At 33.6% G+C, this 24,984-nt stretch overlaps 1 long non-coding RNA gene across 1 annotated transcript; it reads right to left on the minus strand.

Moving 5' to 3' along the window:
* Positions 1 to 506: 506 nt before the first annotated feature.
* Positions 507 to 8,812, minus strand: LOC129217811 (uncharacterized). The gene is made up of 3 exons (XR_008580262.1): positions 8,713 to 8,812; positions 6,934 to 6,992; positions 507 to 575 (listed from the first exon to the last, which is right to left on the minus strand). It is a non-coding gene; the product is annotated as an uncharacterized LOC129217811 (long non-coding RNA).
* Between the last annotated feature and the right edge of the window lie 16,172 nt (positions 8,813 to 24,984).

Here is a 24,984-nt window from a genome sequence, read left to right on the forward strand (position 1 = left end):
CTGCTTTCATTTGCACACATGCGTAGAGAAATATGGTTACTATTTTTTTTTTTAAATAAAACTCATGCATAAAAATTTAAATTTTAATCAAGAATTCAACTGCGATGCAACTAGATTAAAATCTGCTGCATAAATAAGTTGAATGTTCACATTGAATAAATGTTCAATATAAAACTTTACTTTGATACATTTCATTCTGTTTTTGATGTTTTCTCACAAAATACAATTTTTCTAGAAATATAGTTTTGGACACTTTCGTACAGTTTTGAACACAAGTGTATTGGACAGGACGGTAAAAACCAGGGTTTTTACCGTGGTTTTTCCCATAGTATCCAAAACCTTGCCAACCCTCTGATTCTAGGTAAAAACAAAGTGAGTATGTTGATTTGTTCTCCACATGAGCTGTTATATCCACTTCCTAAATTATTTACCCACAGTTTTGAAACATCCCGTATGAACGGGTTGTGATTGCTCATAAAAATAAGATTCACTTTGAAAAAACCAACCTCATTGGAGCTGCCCAGAGAAGAATCTGTTCAGGGTTGATTTCTTTTTTGTCATCCTCTGCTGAATTTCTGCAATCATAAATTTTAAGATTATGAATAAATAAAAATACATCCTTCTTCTTTTTTTTTAACATGCAGAACTTTTCCTCAGTTGCTAGTTGCATGAGCTTCCATCTTTTTACTCTGAAAAAATTCTACATGTCTTTCATTTTTCTTATTTACTAGAAAATCGCCCACCAAGGTATGACGGGTGAAAATTGCTTTTGCATTTGAACGAAGCAATTGCCTGTTTGGCGATTTTTTAGTAACTGAAATTTAAACCTTAACTCCATTGGATTAACCTTAAGCTTCAGTAATTAGCATTCATCGTTGACCACTTTTTCATTTTTTCATTCTCCTAAAATGACAGTCTTACCAGTAAAACAGTTAAGTTACCGGATCCATTTCAGCCTTGTCAAAATAAAGTACCCCTGGATGTTAAGCAATGGCAGAAAATATTGTCAAATTATCAAGCTATGGTGCGAATTTCATTGTTGGTGATGCCTGCGTTACTCGATCAGTGAATTGTATTTATATATATAGGATTTATTTTTGCATTTATTTGCTTTTATTATTATTAAACTTTTGTTTAATGTTAATGAGAGTCCCCCCCCCCCTCCCTCCAGAAATTTTAATCGCCAAACATTTCTCCAGCTTCTCTATAACAATAGGAATTCTATTGTGGATTTAGTTGCTTATAAAAATGTCAAAAATATTAAAAACCGAAATCTAAAGTTGTTTTGTCTGCACATCCTTTAAATAATTCCTGTCTTTTGTTTTGCATAAAGCTCCTCTGTTTCCTATTTACATCAGTTGGGGATTTACCATGTCCCAATTCCGAGGTGCCCTCACCAGGTAACCACACAACTTATGTCACAATGAAAAAAGTTTAAAATGGTAGCATTCCAATGAGTATATTGAGGCTTTTTTTTTTTTTTTTTTTTTTTGACCCATAAATTATATGTACCCTCGTTTTCGAGCTATAGGATCTTAAACTACCGAAATCTTAAGAAAAGTCGCCAACAGGACATCTCATTTCCATTTTTGGTCATCTGCGAAGCGTGTTAAAGATGTTTCTCATTAACCTGTACATGTGTGTGTGTTAAATTAAAGATTCACTATCAAACCTATGAAGTAGAAAGCTTTATCCAAAGGAACGAAAAGTTCACAACGAAATTAAACGTAAATTTTATCATTTCATTCGTGATAATACATTTGTTTTACTTAACTAATTTAAGTGTTAATTCTAATAATGAAATATGTTGTATTTCTTAATAATGTAGGAGAATTAATATGAATAAGTACAAAAAGCAGGATAATTAGAGCTCATATATCATGTATAGACAGTGAAATGGATAGCCTTTGTTGATGAAATAGAATAGTCGTTTATTATGGTACTGATTCTTTTCCTCATATATATATATATATATATGTGTGTATAATGGCCAATGATCGAGTAACGCTCCTGACGTCATCAACATTGAAACTTGCGCCACGGCATGATAATTTGGTAATATGTTTTGGAAATGTTTAACATGCAGGGAAAGGCTTTATTTTGATGAGGCTGAACTGGATCCAGTAACTTAACTGTTTTATTAGTAAGACTGTGATTTCAGGAGAATGAAAAAACGTAAAAATGGTCAACAATGAACAATGAACACTATCTACTGGAGTTAAGGGTTAATCCACTGGAGTTAGGTTTAAAATTTCAACTATCCCAAAATATCACCAAAAAGGCAATTGTTTCGTTCAAATATAGAAGCAATTTTAACCCGTCATACCCTGACGGGTGATTTTCTAGTTTTAAAATAAAAAGTTATTATCAATGCATGAAGTTTTATTGTGAGATCACTGTTAGAAAGAAAATTTAATTTTTAATTAAAAATCGAAGGAAAAAAAATAAAAGAAAGAAAACCGGGTGTCAGAAATATGCACTTCAAATTTATTGATATTTGAAATTTCATCATGGATAAAGGTAAATAGTTATTTTTATTCTCGCTCCTAAACAACCCCTGTCGTCCAAAAAAATATCTCACCACTGCTAAAAGTGCCTGTAACGTAAATGCACAATATATTGCATGTTACAGTGCCGGCAAAAAAAAAAAACTTTTACCTTTGGTTGGCAATTAAAAACTTTACATGCAAGATGCAAACTTCTTGTCATGATTTTACTTGATATGCTCCTTAGTGATTTGGCCGAATACCGAATATTCGGCTAGATTGTGGCCGAATATTCGGTCATGGGCTTCTCCCCCAGAAAATTGACGATCTTTGGTAATGTTCGGGGGAGAAGAAGTTTGAGGGTACTATCCCGTCCATTTTTCGAAATTGCAATTGTTAGATCTCTATAGGTAATTACGTTAATAAAAGGGCGGTTCGAGAGTTCGACAACATTTTTTTTTAATTGTTGTTCTAAAAACTCAGTTTAAAAAAAATGTTTGGTGATGTTAAGAGGAGAAAGAGATTTAAGGACCCAACCCCAGAAATGTTCTTAATTTGTGGTTTTAAGAATGCATTTTAAGACAATTTTTGATACAGTAGAGACAGGGTTCGTACGCCCTTGAAAAACCTTGAAAGGTGCTTGAAAAAAAAAAGTTCATTTTCAAGTGCTTGAAAACCTTGAAAAAGTTTTAAAACCTTGAAAAAGTTTCTTAATGCTTAAATTCTCTCAAAAATCAACGAATTGTGCTTAGAAGTTTTAAAAAAGTATTTCACCACTGCAATTTTCTGAACATGTGTTCAGTATGCAACATCGCGAAAAATTGCTTCCGTGTTTGGGATTTCAATCCTTTTGCATCTTGTAAATATTTTGATGTTTTTTACAACCAAAAGATATTTTGACATATGGTACCTTAGATTAGTTTATTTTTTGTTTAATTTCATTAATTAACAAAGAAATTAATTTAGAAACCATGACAACATTGAACTTACTCGGGTTTCGCGGAAAATTGCTCTTGTGTTTGAAATTTCAATCTTTTTGCATCCTGCAAATATTTAAATATTTTGGCTAATCAAATGTTAGTTTCGCATATGCTACCTTAGATTAGTATATTTTTTGTTTAATTTTAATAAAAACAAATAAATTTTTTTCATGGGAAACATGCCACGTCGAACAAACTCAGACTTTGCGAAAAATTGCTTCTCGTGTTTGGAATTTCAATCTTTTTGCATCTTGCAAATATTTAAATACATTCACTAATCGGATGTTATTTTCATATTTGCTACCGTAGATTAGCATATTTTTATGTTTAATTTCAGTAAAATATAAGTTTATTTTATGGGAAACATGACAACATTAAACTTAATTCGCGAAAATTTGCTTCCCTTGTTTGAGATTTCAATCCTTTTGCATTTTGTAAATATTTTATATTTTTGGCAATTAGTAGTTATTTTGACACTGCTACATCAGATTAGCTTATTTTATTTTAATAACTAAAGAGTTAAAGAATTTATTACCTTGGTCTTGTTTAATTATTTGCTTATTTATTTTTGCAATTTTGAATGATTATCTTTACCTAATTTTTGGTCATAACAGATTTTTTTTAAAAAAATTTAAATTTCAGCAGTTGAGCACCTAACAAATTAACTTAAAGTTTGTATTATAAATATAAAGTTGATTTATACAATTTTATTTATAAGTACATCATTTTTTTATGTCTGCTAAAATAAATAAGGTGTATAACAGGAGTGGTTGTGTTATGATTATTCACTTAAAATCCAGTAGTGTTCGTTTTTATGCTTTTACCTCCCTATATCTCCAATTTTCCCCTTTTCCTCAAATGTTCAAAAGTATTACTTTATTAAGGTTGTGGGTACTTGGAGCTTACTGAAAGAGGCTTTAATCAGCAAAGGGGTAGATAGCTTAAGAAGGGTCATTCATCTTCATTTGGATCTAATAAATTGACCAGTACCAGCCTAGCTAGGCCCAGTACCTGTTGCTGGTTATTAACAGGCACTGGGCATTGTATTTCTATGCAGAATATTTTGACTTAATAAACTATTTTATGAATTGTATGCATAGCAAAAGTTATTGTTGTACATATGTATATTCAAGTAATAGGGGTCTTAGTTTTAAAAATTATTCCCCCCCCCCCTCACCCCATTTTGCTCTTTGAAACTTTCAGGTAATTTTTTATGAACTCACAAATCACAATTACATCTGAATATTATTGCCTTTCTAAATTTAAATTCTAATTTCAACTATAACCCATTTATTTGTTCCCAAAATCAAACTACTTTTGTCATAATATATGTCAACTTCTTGTGAACATTTTCAATTTCGAAATATGGTTCTATAAATCTGAACTTGCACATTTATTGTCTATTGCAAGTTAATCAATGAAAGCTGAATAGGCTCAAGTTTGCATTCAGAGTATTTATCACTGCTTAAGCTGCTTTTTTATATTTTGAGGTGTTGAGACTGGACTGTGAACTTTCATAAACTTTTCTTACTTCCTAATTTTTAAATTTACTCGAGGGCAGTTGAAATGCCTTATTGGCTGAACAGCTAATAAATACATACGAATAATTGATTTGCATACTTATAAATGATTTGCAAACCAAATATTTTTAGAACTTAATAGTGCAAACTGAAATAACTTTCTGGGTAGTGTTTTTGTCCTAACCGCCCTTATATTGTAATAAACCACTGTATAGATATTGGAAATAAATGTTGAAACCAGGGGGGGGGGGAGTGACTTCAAAAACTCCTGTCTGGCAATGCCATTGAACTTGGGTATTTTAGTTTCTTCCCATAAAAGTTAAAAGCACTTATGAAAGGTTTTTTTTTTAAGTATTAATTTGCTGATTCTAGAAAATATACAAACCTCTGACTGCTGCAACCTTTGAAAAACCTCAAAATCAAACCTCTTGGTATCTGCTTCTCTTTATGACCAAACATTTTCAGAAAAACTTTCAACGCAGTAGAGCTTTCATCAAAGCGTCTCTCGTTGTAGAAAAAGCAATTTTGTTTTCCTATACTTTTTTGTATTATTGCCTTATTTCTATGTGTTTGTAGTAAATGAAATCTGCATACAATATTTTTAGTACAAATTTATGATATTGCCTTGAAAACAAAATTTTTTACCTTGAAAAGTACTTGAAAAGTGCTTGAATTTTTTTCTGCCTAAAGGGTATGAACCCTGGAGAGGGGGGGGGGAGGATCAGGTGCGCTCCCCCAGTCTGTTTTTGAAACTGAATCTTTTAAAATGCAAGTGTTGATTATCCTTTATTATGATATGGAGATGGGGAGGGGCTTTCCCCCGAAAGTATAGTTACAAAAACTCAATTTTAAACGATCTTTGGTAATGTTAGGGGGTGTAAGAGAGATTCGGGGCCAAACCCCGGCCATTTTTGGAAATTAAAATTTTCAAAACACGATTGTAGACCATCTTTGGTAACGTTAAGAGGACCGGCGATCTTTTTCAATTGAAGCTCCAAAACATAATTTTTGTTGATTTTCACTTTCAATGCTGTGAAGAGAGGAATTTTCGAAAGCTCTCCTCCTGAAACTTTTCGAAATTCAAGCCCTGAAAACCAAATTTAAGACAATCTTTAATGATGTTGGCGAAAGGGAGAACCGGAGAAACATTCCCCCAAAAAGTTAGCCTTTAAAACAGAGGTTTTACAAGATCTTCGGTATTATTAGTGCAAGTGAGGTTCCGAGGCCCTCCTTCGGTAATTTTCGCGGGCGTTCCCCCGAAACTTTCAACCCAATGGAATTCAAACCCAAAAAACGGAAGTTTAAACGATCTTTGGTGATAAAAGAGGGGGGGGGGGAACTTGAAGTTTTTTGAGTTCAAGTCCGAGAAAGGAAATTTTTGAAAACTATTTTATAAAACTTTGAAAATTTTTGGGAGGGGGATTGACTCCTTGTCCCCCCCCCCCAACCTCCCGCTGGCTACGACCTTGTTGACAACAAGCTGTTTTTCATGCGAAATATTTCGATAGCCACTTAGGATGACAATATCTTTCACAAAATTAACATTTGCTCTTTGCAACTGTTACTCAGTATAGAAAAGCATTTTAACACTAGAATTACGAAGTGCGACCCTTTGAATTAGTTTTGTTCAGATATTATGGCAACCTAAAATCTAGGAAAAATTTTCCTACCGTTCTTTGTTAAGAGTTTACTATTACACAAGTGTGATCAAATGTTCTGCAATCTTAGCCTAAACATGGCAAAATGCTTCATTATTCTTATCCACCGTTTTGGAATCCTTTTTTGAGGGATCCTAGATCCTCTGGATTTGGATCTTGGAAACTAAATTTGCATTTGTTAGTTTCAAATACATATGTCTGCACTTCTATAGAATTTCATCATAATTAGTGATGGTCGGGTGATTACCACTAGGTCCGTTGACATGGAATGACTCATTTTAAAAAGTACCTTTTTGTTGACGGTTCTTCATCAAGAGAAGTGTCTTTCTGTTCTCCTGGCTCCATCAGCTGATTCAAAAATAAATAAATAAATAAAACAAAATAAATTGGTAATTAATGCAATTTAGAATTACATTACATGAAAAAAAGGGAACTTTTATTTACTGTACTGTGTTACATTCTATGAAGTTTTTAACTCTGACGAAAAGAAATGTAATTTTGCTGAGTTATGCTAATCAAATCTTATATTGAAACAATCAAACAAAAACTTGGTGAATCTAAAACCCTATATTTTATAAGAGAGGTATTGTAAGTCCTATTGGTCACATCGAATAAGCAGGGCCGGCATCGGTAAAAGCGGAGCCCTTTAACAGAATGACTGCATGTATAATTTGAGGAGTGCCATCCAGCGCCCGGATCTTCGATTTTCCGAGGCGGAGCAAATGCTTGAAACTGTCGCAATTACACTATATGACCAAAAGTATTGGGACAATTAAAAATAATTCAACTTTTTACGAATTTCTCGAGAAATAAAAGACCGATTGCTCTGTAGGTTTTTTCACATAAAAGGCATACTCCAGCAATTATTTTCCACTAAAAATTGAATCTACTATTCATTTAAGAGACCAGCAACAAATTGAGAAAACAAAAATAAGCTTTTGATCATCCTCAGGGACCGATTTACACACCTGGGTGACCCGGGCACTGACAAATACGGTGCCCCCCCCCCCCCCGCACAAAAAATATGATGGTAAGTGTTGGATATTATTTTGATAGAAAGAAAACTTTAAAATACCGATTTCATACGAAAAAAGTTATTAAGATGTTTTGCAAAGAAATCATTTAATATAAATCTAAAAAAAATATGGTTTTCATGTTAATTTTTTTTTGACAGTTGCAGATGGAAAAACTATGATACAAATGGTAAAGGTAAATCATAATGTGCTTTCTGTGCATCAATGATTCTTTATATATTTTCTCCTTTGTTTTCTTGTAGTAAATTCATCTATAATGTCCTCATAATCAAGTTTTAGGTCAAACTTCCTTCTATTGATAACAGAGCTAATAAAGATAATTTACCATCAGAAATGAGAGTACGCAAAGGACACTTAATTCTCTTCAATAGCGAAAATGATTATTCTCCACAACAATTGGCTAATATGCTTTCATTTAATAAAAAAAAAGATTGTCAGATGACAAAATTTTTTTGTTTCCTTTAGTTAGAGGCCCCAAACACTGGTCCCTAAAAAAAAAAAAAACAATTATGACAGAAATTTGATGCCCCGGGCCTGGGCCCCGAATACCCTACCGTAAATCAGTCCCTGATCATCCTTCATTGAAAATAGTCGGGAATGAGCAATAAATTTCAAAAATAAGTTAACAAAATATGTAGAATTTATTTTCATATTTTCGTGAAAGTATCTCTTATACCCACGAAGATATAAGCATTTCTTTCAAAAATACAAATTTTATTTGAAGGTATTCGGCTCATAACACGCAGAGTTTTCCGTCAACCGTTACTAAACTGCCAGAATTTTTGACAGCCTACAATAGAAACATAATAATAAAATTTGAAGTTAAAATATTGGAAATTTGATGAAATATGAACGTTTAATGCAATTGAACTCAACATTCATTTGGGTTCGGGGGTGGGTAAAATGAAAATTTTAGCTGTACAAAAAATTTGTTGAGATTGTTTTAGTGTTCTTTAAGAGTGAGGTGGTTTAGTTGGTCATCTCTTGCAATATTTTTCTGAGAATAAAAGAGTCATATCATGAATAAAACTTACCTGTTATTTCTTTGAGAATTCAGAGGGCCTCAACTAATTTCCGATTTTTCGCAATTGTATAACTGACTTGAATTAGCTCGCTTTCTGTTTATCTCATAAAACAGTCACAGTTTTCTGATTCTTTTCAACATACGTTCGATAAGCTATATGATAAGCGATAAATTTTATCGAGCTTCTTTATTCTTTTTCCATGTTTTAAAGAGTCATGATCGTTAATCATTCATGGTTTTAATGAATCATGATCGTCAATCAATGTTTTACTGATGATGTATGTTTGGTTTTTATCAGAAACTCACAAGGGAACCACACGAATGGTGTAATGATAAAAAAAAGTTTAAATATTACCTATTGCATATAATGAGACATTTTTTGGACGCAAAAATTATTTGCCCTCGTTCCCCGTTATCGAGATATAAGGTCTTAGAGACTCTAAAAACATCATTCTAAATATCAAAGACTAATTCACAAAACGTTTAAAACTAAGCATTTTGAATTTCATTAAAGAAACCGAATATTAACTAAGTGAATCTCAAATTAGGCTTATGTTAGAAAGTAGAATGGGGTCATTTCCGAAATTTTAAAAGTATTTTTTTCTGAAAGAGCATGCTTAAAAACATAGGATCTGACCATTTTTTAAATGATTTGACAAAATTTAATATTTAAAATATACATATTTTAATCGGTGCGCTTTCATTTTAAACGCTTATTCACATGACAACACAAGTGATGAAATACCATCCACTGATGCCATTAGCGCAGAGCGCAATATTTAATTCGCTTCTTGATTCATATGTAGTGATAACGATATGGTTGATAGCAAGCGCAGAGCGCAATATTTAATTCGCTTTTGAATTATCATAACCTGGAGTCGCGATAGAAAGCAAGCGTACACATTCAGCGCGCCAGTGGAGTAGCGCCAAAGTACATCACTTGTGACGTCATACAGACCACGCCTTGTTTGAAAAATCGGACATTTAAAAAAAATAATTAAAAATTAAACGTTTTGGAAACAAAACATTTTCCTCACTCCATGTTATTATTATTATTATTATTATTATTATTATTGCTACTTTTGACCGATCAAAACAACCCAATTTGTAAAATGTATCAAGAGTATTCCAACAGTCCATGCACAAAAAGAACGCTGATGAAGCAGCAAGCACTTCGATTACTGAAATAGAAGGAAAATTTCCCTCAATTTAAACGTTTGAATTTGCTTAAGTAAATGACGAAGAAGGAAGAAAATTATCTTCCGTTTTCTTCAAGTCCTTTATTACTACTACAGTAAAGCCCCGTTGATCTGAATCCTATCAAATCGGACTTCGCTTAATCTGGACAGCCATTCAGACGTACTGAATAAATAAATGGTGAGTTCGTGAAATAAAGTATTTTTGTATGTCTAATACATATAAATACTACATAGGGGAATGTGGGGCAAAGTGAAATGGCCGAGTTTTTTCAAAATGAACAAATCTGAAAATTACAGTACATAAAGAAAGAACATTGTATTTTATAATAAAACTTAGGACAAAACAGTATTTTTCATTTTTTGGCAGTAAATTTGAGTTTTCAAAATTTTTTTCTAAAAAAGTGGAAATTTTTGACTTATTTTTTTTATGGGGCAAAATGAAAAATAAAATATTTTTCTAATGAAATACTTTTTGTTTCGGTTATAAAACCTATTTTTGATCAAAAGAATCATTCAATAAAAGGTTGAATGAATAAATGAAAAGATAATGAATCAATAAACGAATAATTAGATAAGTTAATCAATTAATATATGAAGAAAAATAAATGAGCGAGTAAAAGAATGAATGAATAAATAAGTGAATTACTGAATGAAGGAATGTAAATGAATTAATTAATAAATGAAAACGTAAGTGATTTATATTAAATGATTGAGTGAGTAAATCAAACAAACTATTTCACTTTGCTCCATATGTACTTGACTAATTCTACAATTTATTTAAAATGCAAATAAGCTTAATATTAACTGAATTAATATTGCATTGAATATAAGGAGGCCTTAATTAATATTTAAAGTATTAATAGCAAGAACTTTATCATTTTATAGTAACAAAAATAAGTTTTGACTTACAACAAAATGTTACAATACGTGTATCATTTTTTTAACAAAAATTGATATTCGTATTGTAACATTTTGTTGCCTGTAGTACCAAATGCTTCAATCTTCGTCGGCAGGGACCGATTTACACATCTGGGTGCACCCGCCACTGACAGATATGGTGCCCCACCCCACAAAAAATATGAAGGTAAGTGTTGGATATTATTTTGATAGAAAAAAAAACTTTAAAATATCGATTTCATACGAAAAAAATTAATAATTAAGATGTTTTGCAAAGAAATCATTTAATATAAATCTAAAATAATTTTATGGTTTTCATGTTAGAAATTTTTTTACAGTCGCAGATGAAAAACTATGATACAAATGGTAAAGGTAAATCATAACGTGCTTTCTGCGCATCAATGATTCTTTATATATTTTCTCCTTTGTTTTCTTGTAGTAAATTCTATAACGTCCTCATAATTAAGTTTTAGGTCAAAATCAGTGGTTGGAAAAACTACATTTTTTTGTAGCGAACTACAACTACTTTAAGATAAATAAATACCTTTGTGCTGAATAGTAAAGTCAGAACAAACAACGTAAGTAGAAGCACAAATTTGTAAATTACAGCAGACACGTGTTTCGGCGTCACAGGGAACGCCTTTTTCAATGCAAAAAATAATGAGCTTATGGATGAAAAGACATCGGATGTCTTTTCATCCATAAGCTCATTATTTTTTGCATTGAAAAAGACGTTCCCTGTGACGCCGAAACACGTGTCTGCTGTAATTTACAAATTTGTGCTTCTACTTACGTTGTTTGTTCTGACTTTACAACTACTTTGTTACAAATGTAGTTAACTACAACTACTTTTTTCAAAATGTAGTAACTACAAACTACTTTTGAAATGTTGTCGCTACTTCGCTACTTTTTAAAAAATAAGTAAATAAAAAGCATACACAATAGGTTGTCCCACAAAAAATAGAAGTCAATATTTCAAGTCGCATACCCTCTTGTATTTTTTCTCTTGTGTCAAAACAATCGTGAAAAAAAGTTTCATGTAATTTGCACAACGGCAATCCGTGCCGACTTGCACCTGAAAGTGTAAAACAGTACTTGTATGTTAGGCCAAATCAAAAAAAAAATTTTTAGAAACTCGAAATTTCTGTTTATAAAACGTTTCCCCTGTACCCAACACCCCACATGCAGGCACGTAGCTAGAACTTTGTTAAGGGGGGGGGGGGGGGTCCAAGGTTGAGCGAGCTTCAAAAGAGGAAGCATGCTAAAGCAAAATTAGTAGCTCATATTCACATTAAAAAAATAAATCCAATTAAAACTAATTATTAAAATATGATAATTAACTAAAATTAATTAAATAATTGAAATTGATGGAGCAATTGTTAAAATTAGTAAACAAAAATTTTACATTAAGTGGCAAAGAAATTATTGTCATTTATAAAATTAACGTTAAACTAAAAGTTATCCCATACTAAGTTTCCAAACATGGATAGAAAAATTTCATCACATAAGCTTCCTCTGTTCTGATGCTTTGAAAATGAGGGATATGATAATTCCTATTAATAAAAAGTTCACAATAAAAGAAAATCGGAAAACGAAAACTGTTCTAGGGATTACTTGGAAAATGCAGGTGATAATTTAATAAAATATTAAAGCTTTGTAATATATTTCAACAAAATATGTACAAGTCATTTTATTTGAAAAAATAAAGAAATCTATATCTATCGCGTCGAATGTATAACTGTGTGAATGCTAAATAACGTAATTCCGCCACCCTGCCCGATTTGATCAAGATTTCTGGCAAAATTCAACTACCCTCTCAACGAAAATACAGTCAAACCCCGCTATAACGAACTCTCAACGGACCGACTTGAGAGATTGCTATAACCGGGGGTTCGCTACATCCGATTTTCCAAAAAATAGTCAAAATTCGGTAATATTTTACAATAATAATCATCATAATTGCCCAATGACTTAATTAGTAGTTAGGGTAATAAAATTAAGTTTTAGAAATAACTAGTAACTATATTTTACTCAATAATAAGCAAATTAAAATTTTACTTTTTTTTATTTATCAGTAGCATGGAAGAAAGACGTTATTTTCGGTTGAAAACTTTTGGATTTTATTTACATATCAATTTTTTTCTCAACTACTGCAAAAGAATCCACAATATGTTTGTCAAAGTTTTCAGTCGCAAAAAAATTGTTCAAAATATTTACAGCTGCTTTTGCATCAGAAATGGACCCAAGATTTTTTGTTTGATTTATAAACTAGAGAGAGTTTCTTCACGTTCTTAAAGCACCTGGGTTTATTCGATTTTCCAATAACCATCAACTTTCGTTTTTCACAGCCAGTCATGTTAGCACAAATAAGTGGTTATCCGTGTGTTGGAGTGTTTTCCGCCGACACATTTTTCACCTTTTAACTTCAATGTTTGATTTGGAGTCAGTTTATAAAATAAGCCCGCTTCGTCGGCGTTAAAAATATCCTTTTCGTCGTAATCTCGAATGATGTCCGGCCACACATTTTGCATCCAATCCTTCACATCAGAAGAGCACACACTTGGAGCTTCACCCACAACTTTTCCACTCGTTATGTTGTGCCGTTTCTTGAATCTATCCAACCACCCGTTAGAACAGACAAACCCTTTTTCATTAAAATGTTCGGCAAATTCATTTGCCTTTGCCTGCAGAATGGCTCCCGTTATCGGTACATTTCTGTTCCTCTGCAGAGTGAACCACTTAAATAACGCTTCGTCTACATTTTCCCTTACTGCTTTTCGCATTTTTTTTACAGCCGTTTATGTTTGTTTCATAGGCATAAACAATTGCATCACGGTTCTGCCAAATAGTGGCTACAGCAGATTTGCAAAGTGAGGATTGGGTTTCGCCACTTTCTAATTTGCGAATTAATTGCACATTTTCTTCAACAGAAAATGCTTTGCCTTTATTTCGCCTGACCATGATGATTTCTACCTAGTTCACACGATTATCCGCAGTGGAAATTAAACTAAAAATCAGAGCAAACGCACGAGTGACCAATAATCTCGTCCTCTGACTAAAACCAGTTGAGAAAATTGAGGGAGCTTGAAAATCGGCTCGCCCCCCCCCCCCCCTCCTGAAGAAGCAGCTGCTCTTGCAAGGAACCATAAATGAGCAATGTGGTTTGGACTAGAGATTTCCTAGAAAAAGGGTTGAGAATTGTAGAAGATGGAGTTTGCTGAGAGAACAATTGCTAATGAATTTCATTGGGGCATGTGCAAAGAAGAACTTGAAAAATCAGACATTTTAGGATCGTTATAGCCGATTTTTTCGTGTTTCTGGATCGTTATAAGCATATGGAATTGTATTAATGACATAGGGCTTCAGTTCGGACCAATTAAAAGGTTCGCTACAACCGGGAGATCGCTATATCCCGGGTTCGCTATAGAGGGGTTTGACTGTATTAGCAAGGTTTCATTTAATAAGCCTGAACTAGTTCTTTGTTTATCTACGTTTATAACATTCTTTTGATAATACGAAATTGAATGAAATTTCTAATTTTATCCGTTTTCTAATTATCATTTCTAACCATCATTTAAAATCTTGAACAAACAATTGTATCTCTTTGATGGACGGAGACTTCCTTTGCTGCAATCATTTTTTTAAAAAAAGGCGTATTGCCGTTTCTTTTTCTTTTTTTTTTTTTAAATCGTTATTATTATTTTTTTTGCAACGAATTGGTAAAATAAGCTATCTTAGGATTCGCTATGGTATTTTTTTTCTAATCGGGCTTCGTTATCGTTAGAGGCTTTAGCCTTTTCGGACCTAGTGCGAACCACCGATATGGCATCTAGTCTTTCAAATGCCATTAATGTCCATTAAGGCGCAGATGTGAGTGGCACAAGAAATTTTGATGCCGAGTTTCCACCAGATGGAGACACTTGAACTCTCTTCGATGCGAAACTGCACTAGGGGCTCAATTTTGTCAAGCCAAACGAATACCTGAGAGATCTTTTACCTCTCGAGTAATGGAATGTATAATGAATGAAACTAAGCATCTGTGTATTTTTATTTCAACAATATTTTGGAAAAAATGTAAAACATTGCGTTTTATAAATGTTTTTTATAAGGTCATGAATGATTTGAACATTATTGGCAATTTTCCTCTGATGTTTTCAATTTGATGCTTCATTTAAAAGATCAAGAGGAGGCATCGCACCCACCTATCTCACCACCAAACACGAGTTCTGTTTATTCTGCTGATACAAAACAACTTCTGTACAAATCAGTCTTTTTCAAATTAAAAATATAATTGTAAACAACTACAGGGAAAATGGCAATATGCTCTATTACGAATTATCGTGACAATATTTGATTATAACCTGGTTACTTTACTGTCTTTATTAGCAGTAAGCAAGTGTCAGACTCAAAATTCCATAATTTGGAGTCAAACGTCAAATTTTGATCATTAAGCTAATCTTCGACCCGTTTGAGATTGCGATCATACCGTAGCATCAAATTAGATACATTTTCAACTATATGCAACATGAATAAAGCTAGCCAATTTTTGGAATCAAAACTTATAGGTTTCTTATAGCCTCTGTTTGTAAATTTTTTGCTCCTCAGTCATCTGATGTTCCAAAGTCTAAAGACAATCTTTTGTAAAAAATTCTTAGAATGATTGTGGTTAAAAATCCAGTAATGATTTAAATCTACCTTCCAAAATTCATATAACAATAATAACACTTCTGATTCTTTCATTTTCAAATTGGTATAACTTCCATTTTAGAAGCAATTTTGTAATCATCCTGTATTCTCGAAAGCATATCATATTTTATAACGTAGGTATTGACTTTTTTTTCTTTCTTTTATGTGATGTTAGTAAAACATATTCTACTGCAAGAAATAGCAAAAAATTTTAACTTGAAGAAATTAAGAGTTGAAAAAAAATCTAATATAGAAGTGAAAAACACAAGAAAATACCTCGCATTCACCTTTTTTTAATTATTTGCTTGTAACGCAGTAAATAGCAGAAATTTTCACCTAGTAATTTATAGTTAAATGCACATGTCCGTTTTTTGTTACATTTAATGCTACCATCGCAGTTTACTAATGATGGATGCATAGATGCTTACTAAATAAATCCTCAGTACAGTGGCGGTAAATAACGATCAGAAAATTTATTCCAATGAAGCATGCTTCTCTTGAAAAACGGAACAACATCGAAGAAAAATTTTTTTCTTCAGTTAAAAATGACTAACGGCTCTTCTCTTGGGACCATAAAATTTTGATACAGCGAAAAGTAATTCCGTTGCATCAACTTCAAATTTTATTTATTCACTTATTTTACCTTCAAACACAAATACTTTTTGGACATTTAATATGTTTAACGGTCGTTTTAAATATTGAGTGGAAAAACATCCGTAAAAAGTCTAGTTTGTGATAAAAATAAGACACAAATGTTCAAAAAAAAAAAAAAAAAAAAAAAAACTTTTCAGGATTACAGTTTAAAAGTTGTAAGTTTCCGGAGAGATAAGTAATCTATTATTGTAAAAAAAAAAAAAAACTAAAAGTTTAAATAAGATTATTAATCAAAATATAAAATAAATCTTAAATGAATCATACCAAAAATATAAAGAACAAAAATTAATCTATTGATAATTAAAGTTTATTTTTTTTTCTCATCCTCAAACACGCGAAATGTGTAGAATTTCTTCTTCGTTGCTGTCTGAACTTAGGTTTTAAATGGGAAAACAAATTAACACATTAAATTGCTCGTATTGTTAAAAAAACTTTAAAAGGGACAACTTACCTAGTTTGTGTAAACTTAATTTTCTTCTGATTACAATTTCGTTCAAGATATGTTTCCTATAAGTGTGTGGTAGAAAGATACTGTGTGTTAAAACAGAAAATAATAGGAATTTCAATTTCTGATTCACCAGGGATGCACCTCACTCTGGCTGTCCTTCGTGCAGCATGTCTAGGAAATCAATTCCAAACGGGAAAAGAGTCGAAACAAAAAGAAAGAAAGAAAACCACCCCAATGAGACTGGGGAATGTTTGTTGACAATTACTTTGCCGATGGCAATCTGGTGGACTGAGGGAAAGGGGCCGAATTTCAAGGTCACAACCCAGCTGGGTTGAAAGAATACGGAAATTCTTCGTTTCCGGACGCAGTACGCAACACAGTAAAAGACAGGCGGCAACTGGGAACCTGCAGTTATTGCACGAGGTTCTCGTGTTCTGAATTGACTCGGATGCGGGAAAACTGCTGATTAATGGGAATATTTAAGGAGAAAATACCGGGTTTCATAAAATTTCTCTCTTTGGAAATTTTTTGTTGACGTGAGGTGCAACAACCGAGAAAAAGCAGACAATGTTCTTTCGGGAAGGGGGGGGGGGGGGGGGTCCGGACCCCATGGACCCCCCCCCCTTGGCTACGTCCTTGCCACATGTACCACAAGAACATTTATTCAAATTAAAAAACATTTAGATATGCCACACTTGACCTAAAATTTATAATTTTATTTTAAAAAATGATTTTTTTTTGTCAGTTATCTTTTAAAAAAATACATATAAATTTAAATAGGATATCAAGTTCAAAAATTACTGGCGAACACATTTACAAATCAACAATTACAAACGAATAATAAATATATAATATATTTTAAATGAAAATTTTAACTCAACCTGGAAAAAATCCATATCTTTGAGTACTATGTGAGAGACTTAAAAATTGCAGGAGAACAAAAATTTCTATTTAACGCTAATTACCCACTTTTCTATTTTACTGTTTTTTTTTTCTTTTTTTTTTCAGCTTAATAATTTCGTAAAATCTTACTTTTCTGAAAATGTGTATCAAAAACTTAATTTTTTGATGAAAATTATAAATGTTCGGCCACGTGTGGGATATCTAAATGGCTTTTAATTTAAATACATGTTTTTGTGGTTCATATGTGGGGTAAAGGAGCAATGTTTTATCAACATAAATTTTGAGTTTCTAAAAAAAAACATTTTATTTTAATTTTGCCTAGCATTACAAGTGCTGGTTCTCACTTTCATGCATAATCGGCACTTGTTGCCGTTGTTCAAATTACAGACGTGGCTCCAAGGGAGGGGCAGGGGGGGCAATTGCCCCCCTGTCGGAAACGTCTTGCCCCCCTCCCCCCCCCCCCTTCGGGGAAAATTTAGTATTTCGTCGGAGAATCTGTTTGCTTTGGCGTTTATCGTAAATGATAAAATTTTTCTCATATATGAACTCGAAAAAAAAATTAGTAGAAAAAAGTAGAAGTATCTTATATACGAATATATATATATATATGTATGTATGTATATAAAGGAAACAAAAAATCAATCCCCTTTGAGGCAAGGTTAGCCCGAGTCCGTATAACGTCGTCCAGATGGTGACAAAATATAGCTATTGCTTCGGGGGAAATGGTGTGTTTTGATCCTTGAAATTTCTGTTTGTCGATGCAGGGTGTCGATGAGCTGGTTTTGACCTCAGGGTGTCCACTTAGACTAAAAGAGTACCATCCCCTCCCTGTCCTTGCAGAATGTAGTGGTGATTACCGGTCAGAGAAGATCCCTAGTTTATCCCCTAAGGAGCGTATGACATTATCCTTATCATCTGTTCCGATTGAGAAAGGTTAGGAAAACGCCTACCGGTCTTCTGGGAATTCTCTGATAGGGTAGCCGTCTTTTTTGTTGTGGTCACTGTTTTCACTTCTGAGCTGTTGAATGTTTTAGGTTGACGGAAAGTCAACCTCATGATTTAAATTTTAGTTTGTTCTAGTTCTGTAGAGCTTGAAATACAAATATTTTTTAATGCCGCATCTCTTTTAAACGTTTTACGTTTTATTTACAATACAATCATTCTCAAGCAAAAGATAATTTCTGTCTTCTTTACCTCTGGTTTTAAACTTTCTTCGCATTATCCGCGGTACCTGAGTCACTCAATTCCGCAGATAATCGCAATCGGGAGTGTACTGTAGTAATAGCCCTTTTTGAGTACTGTGGCAAACCATTGAATTTGAAAAACGAGATTCGCGATTTTTCACCTTCGTTTGTTACCGAGTTTAGCATGGTGCCGACCATATTATCAAGTTTCGTTTTTTGTTTTTCTTTTGGATTACATAAAACACACACACACAATACTTTCGTTTTGTACATTCAAAAACTTAGAACCAACGGTGAGGAGTTGAAGTCGAACTGATTTTGATGTAACGAAATCGGAGTCAGGAGTAGAAGGTTTAAAATTCAACAGTTGAACTCGATCTTTTTCCCTTTTTTTTTGCAACTCTGTCAGTTCTTGTGGAATCAGAGTCGAAGGCTCTAAAATTCCCCCAAGTCGGAGTCGGTCATTTTTCTTCCGACTCCGCAGTCCTGCTTAGAACTACTGGTGTGACTATTTATTTCAATAATTTAAATCTCGCTCACTACATTTTAACTTTTATTTTCTGTTTCAAACATGCTTCGGCGGCCCACACATTTTCCTCCAAATAGCTGTGATTTGTACGATGATATTTTTAAAAATCTAGGAATGAAATATGTTCGCGGCCCCTATGAAACATGATCATGATTATTTATTTGATTAGCCCGGCTGCCCGCCGGCTCCATCCACCACCAGCTAGGCCTAATCGATGTAGACTTTTTATTCCCATAGATATTAATTAAAAACCGTAAAAATTTGCACCTTTTCTAATTTTTTAGCGCAAAGTTTTTATCCGTTTCCAGTTTCTATTTGTTATCAACTAAAATACTTGTAATTGGTTTTAGCAAGCTACGCTCTTCAAAAGATTTTCAATTTTTTCTCTTGATTCTGCTTTTGCGCTAGCAAAAATTAGTAGTTGTGATCGTTTACCCTTTTCCATTCTTTCCCAAGTTATCCCGGAAAGCTAATATAATGAAAGAAAATATAAATAAATTTTATTTTATACGTGTTCTGATTCGCGAGGTGCATCTTAATATATGGCTAGGCATCGAACTCAAGTTTCTTTTGAATTTTTTAGCTTAATATTAGGTACTCTTCTTCTATTTACTTAAGATGTGGGTTTCTCTGCTCCCCCAATACCATATTTTGAGCTAGTGGATGAGCACCGCTATGACCTTGAGCCCTGGAGTTTCCACCACGTAAATTTTTGTGTTTATTAGGTTTGATTACGGAAGGAGGGGGGGGGGGGCGAGGAGCCCTCAGTATCTTAATCGGTCACTAACCCCATCACCCTAACGTTACCAAACATGACCTACAATTGCGTTTTCGATACTTTAATTTTGAAACTTTTTCGGGGATGCACCTTGACTCTCACTCCCTATAAAATACCATTACAGATCGACTAAAATTTCGTTTATTGGACTTCAATTTCTTAAAATTCTTTGGGGGTGAGCACCCAAACCATTCTCTCCTTGACATTACCCAAGATCATCTAAAATGTGGTTTCAGAGTTACAATTTCGAAAATTTTACGGGAGAGAACCCCCGGACCTCCCTAATTTCTACACCCACAACTAAATTCCTGTTAAGTTTCTTTCTCTGCAAAAAACTCTGAGCACACATTTATAATAATTTTACATCATATTCAGATTTTGCGTCAAATTTTGATTTTCAGACAGTTCTAGTTTATTCATCTCGCGTTGACCCTGTTCACAAAAACCTAGTTTCATGTTTTTCATTTTAAATTTGATTTTTTCCCCTACATATTTCATTTTATCTATTTTAAAATTTTTATTTTTTGCTTTTAATTTTTATGGGGAATTCGTGTTCTTAGACGCAAAGAATGATTAGCTTCTTTATCACCTGAATTGGGGGGGAGGGGTGTAATCTTGCAAACTAAAATTTGGCTATGCCCCCCTGTCGGGCAAGCTTGCCACCCTATCGGAGATTTCCTAGCGCCACCACTGTCAAATTATATGATTTTTTTTTTTTTTGGCGTAAAAGAATAAAATATAAGAGTGTGCGAATTGAAAAATCAATTTTGGATTTTTTTTTTGGGGGGGGGGACACCCTAATACACACGCACACACACACCGTAAGAGGTTTGAACAAAAAACGATTGATCAGGAGACGCTATGAAAAATACCCGTTATCATACTCTCATACACTGTAATGCTCGTATTTATTGTAAGTCCTCCAGAACAGCTCACTTTTTTCCTTTTCTATAACATTTTCAGTAGCTTCTTTTTATTAGGTGAATACTGTCGAAAATTTAAGCCCCGCTAAAATATTTTTGTTTTTCAATCTTCGATCTGTTCATATAAAATTCACAAAATTTTCAACTTGCGAAATCACCGCTATCTTCATTTTTGCGAAAATAAGTGCTTTTTTCCATATAAATATTGGTGAAATATGAAAATTACGATGACAAATTAATGGCGTCAAACAGATATACCGTATGGCGTCAAAATAAAATGCCTGAGGTCAGCTGGTATTTTTATGAGTCTTATTTCTCATTGCATCTGATGATGTACCTTGTGTAAAATTTGCGCCAGTTAGATTCGTTTGAACCTTGATTTTTTTTTGAGCAATCACATTGCTTATTGTTCTCATTTGACTGTTTTGAATTCCTATCATTTTATTTTCCCAACAGCACCCTCTGCCAGCAACACCGTCGCGTCGACCGGCCTCACGATGCTGCTCCTCTAGCGAAAACCGTCTTCAGGCTGCGTCCATATCCTACACACACACACACACACACACACACACACACACACACACGCATACATACACACACCTGCACACACACGCATAACATACACACACCTACCACACACACTCATGCCTGCACACAGACACAAGCACACACTCATGCTTGCACACAGACACAAGCACAGACGCATACATACACAAACCTACACACACACACACATACCCATACACTCACGCCTGCACACAGACACAAACACACACGCCTACATACTCGTGATTGCGAAAAATATAATTTTAATTCAAGATGTCAAAATTCAAATTAACTTTTTTTTTTCAGTTTATTTAAAAGTAGTTTCCAGAAATCGCTACAAACTACTATTTTTTTGTAGTTAACTACTCACTACACTATTTTTTTTAAAAAGTAGTGCGCTACACTACAAACTACTAAAAAATGTAGCTACTACAGTAGCGTCGCTACTTGAAGCGCGCTACTTCCAACCACTGGTCAAAATTCCTTCTATTGATAATACAGCTAATAAAGATAATAATTTACCATCAGAAATGAAAGTACGCAAAGGACAATTAATTCTCTTCAATAGCGAAAATGATTGTTCTCCACAACAATTGGCTTATATGCTTTCATTTAATAAAAAAAATTGTCAAATGAAAAATTTTTTTTTGTTCCCTTTAGTTAGAGGACCCGAACACTGGTCCCTAAAAAATGATGACAGAAACTTGGTGCCCCTGGCCCGGGCCCCGAATGCCCTGCCGTAAAACAGTCCCTGTTTGTCGGTATATTTTCCTGATTGGAATTGACTACATATGGTACAAATAATACTAGATAAGTGGAGTTAAGAGTTGGTTAAATATTTCACCACTTCACTTTGCCCCGCTATTTCACTTTGCCCCATGTTCCCTTACTTAATTTTCTTTCATGCAGTTTTTTATTTAACGCTTTTGAATCCAAAATACAATTTTTACTATGTACAGCGGTATAGCTGTACAGTATAAATTCAGTACCATGACTCAATTTATAGGTTATTTTGTACAATCTGTACTTACATTAATTCGGACGACTTAGGCCCTATTCGTCAAGGACGATATAAGGGCGGAGGGAGGACGCGCTTCCGGCGCTCTCCTTGCGCCGAGATACAAGAACTCTACCTCGGCATATTTTCGATACTGCAGTTCCAAAAACGCAATTTCAGAGAATCTTCAATAATGTTACGAAAAAGAGGATTCACCTTCGGAATTTTTTCAAAATTGTAGTCTTAAAAACGTTATTGTAGCACGTCTCTTAAAATTTTTTCGAAGTTCAAAAAACCTAATTTTAGACGATCTTAGTAGATCGAATTCGGGGGCTCTTCTACTGGAAAGTTCTTTCAACTGAAGCCCGAAAAAAAATTATTATTGGACCCTTCTGATGACGTTAAGGTAAGGGATGGGGATCAGTACACTCTTCCGGATTTTTTTTAGAATTTGGAAGATTATAAAAAAAGAAACTAATTGAGACGATCTTCCATGATATTAGGGGGCGAAAGTTTGGGAATTTATAAAATGAAATCAATCACGCCCACCTTCCCTTTGAATACTTTTTCTATATCCACCTTTGCTTATTCCAGTTTGATGAGATTCTACTGACACATTATTATAAAATTCCTCAGAAATCAATTAGTCTTTAAATTATCTAATTGTAAAAGTTTAATGAAAATCATATTTTTAAATCTGCCTTACGAAATAATGCTACTTTTCATCGTAATGCGTGCTCAATTAAATAATAAATCAATTAACTTTTTTGGGCGCCTTTTTACAGACAGTTGCATGCTGCTTCAACTCATACGGTCGAAGTACAAGTTGTTTTCTCTGTATTAACAGTGCGCTTGCAAAGAAGCAACTTCTACAGAGTTCATTATTATGGCTACCTGTTTTATTTATTTACTTAATTGAATTAATTAATTAATCAAAACAAATTAATAAATTAATGTACTTAATTTGCTTTTTTATTGGTTAATCAGTTCATTTATTTTTGAAATTAAATACTTGTGTGACTTGACGATTAAATTGATCGCAAGGTTTGTTTACTTGAAGATAAAATCTTGTATAGGAAGTAGTGCCAATAAAAGCAGGGCTGCGGAGTTGGAGGGATAATGATCGACTCCGACTCCTGAATTTTGAAACGCCCGATTCCGACTCCGGCTTTTTTCTTTTTTTCCTTTCCCCTTCATGGTAAGGGGAAAAAATCTCAAAACACAGATTAAAATATTAGTTCCTTTTGATGAAATTTTCGTGTCGTGTTTTATAATAGGACTGGGCGATATCAGAATTTTAATACCGCGCTATATCGCTCTCCAAATATCGATATCTTTAATACATCGATATATTCTTGAGGGGGGGGGGATTGCAAAGGATCGAAAAACACCAAAAAACATTTCCAAATATAATAAATACAATTATTTCTCTAATTCAAAACTTTCCTGGAGGGGGGGGGGGGGGCTGCAAATAGTATAGCTCAATGCATGACAAAGTGCTTCGCAACGAAAAAGTTTTAAATATTCAATTCAGTATTTTGTTTAAATCTTTCAATTTGAGCAGTCTCAATAATTTGAATGTACTTTGAACTATATTTCGCATTGACGTCTTAAGTAGTTTATTTTTAGTCATTTAATAGCTCTTGCTTTAAGACTTTTTACTTCTTAGTTGAGTAACATTAAATAAAATACCAATAATAAATCTTTAAAGAATGCAACTATAAATTTTGGAAACTATCACACCATACACCCATTAAGCCCACAGAACTATGAAACATACTTTTAATTTATGTGTCACTAGCTGCATTACCCGACGTTGCACGGCCTACCTCGAAAATAAACGTTTCGTCTAGTGACACATTTCCCGTCAATTTGTAGAAAGCACAATATTATGACTCAAAATTTAAATTTAGACATCACTGGATTTTTTCGTAATCATTCTGAATTTTCTGGCGAAACCACCAAGGTGGTCCCCATACACCCCATTTTGATGTGAAAAAACTTATGTGAATTCCTGAGCATCAAACGACCGCTGCGCCGTGTTTGGAAAAAAATCCGACGAAAACTACATTTGCATAAGCAAAACCCCTCGTGGGGTCTATTCGCACCCTCCCCCTCTTCCTCATAAATAGGCGAAAACCTCTTTGACAATTCCTGACCATCAAAGAACCGCTGAGCCAAATTTGGCAAAGATCCGACGAAAACTGGATTTGTATAAAGAAATCCTCTGTGGGAGAAAGGATGGCTCCCCCCCCCCCCCCCATTGCGAACTAAAACTACCTTAAGTAAATTCTTGAGCATCAAAGGACCTGTCTGCAAAATTTTTGCAAAAATCCGACGTAAGCTGGATTTGAATAAGGAAAACCTCCGTGGGGTTGTTTCTCTCCCCCCCCCACCTCATCGGAAGGCGAAAAACTCCCTATGAAAATTCCTACGCATCAAAAAACCGCTGTGCCAAATTCGGCAAAGATCCAACAAAAATTGTAGGTTCGTAAAAAAAAAAAAAAAAAAAAAAAAAAAAACCGGCGGGAGAGGGTG

Source organism: Uloborus diversus, chromosome 2, assembly GCF_026930045.1.
Source record: "Uloborus diversus isolate 005 chromosome 2, Udiv.v.3.1, whole genome shotgun sequence".
Lineage (NCBI taxonomy): Eukaryota > Metazoa > Arthropoda > Arachnida > Araneae > Uloboridae > Uloborus > Uloborus diversus.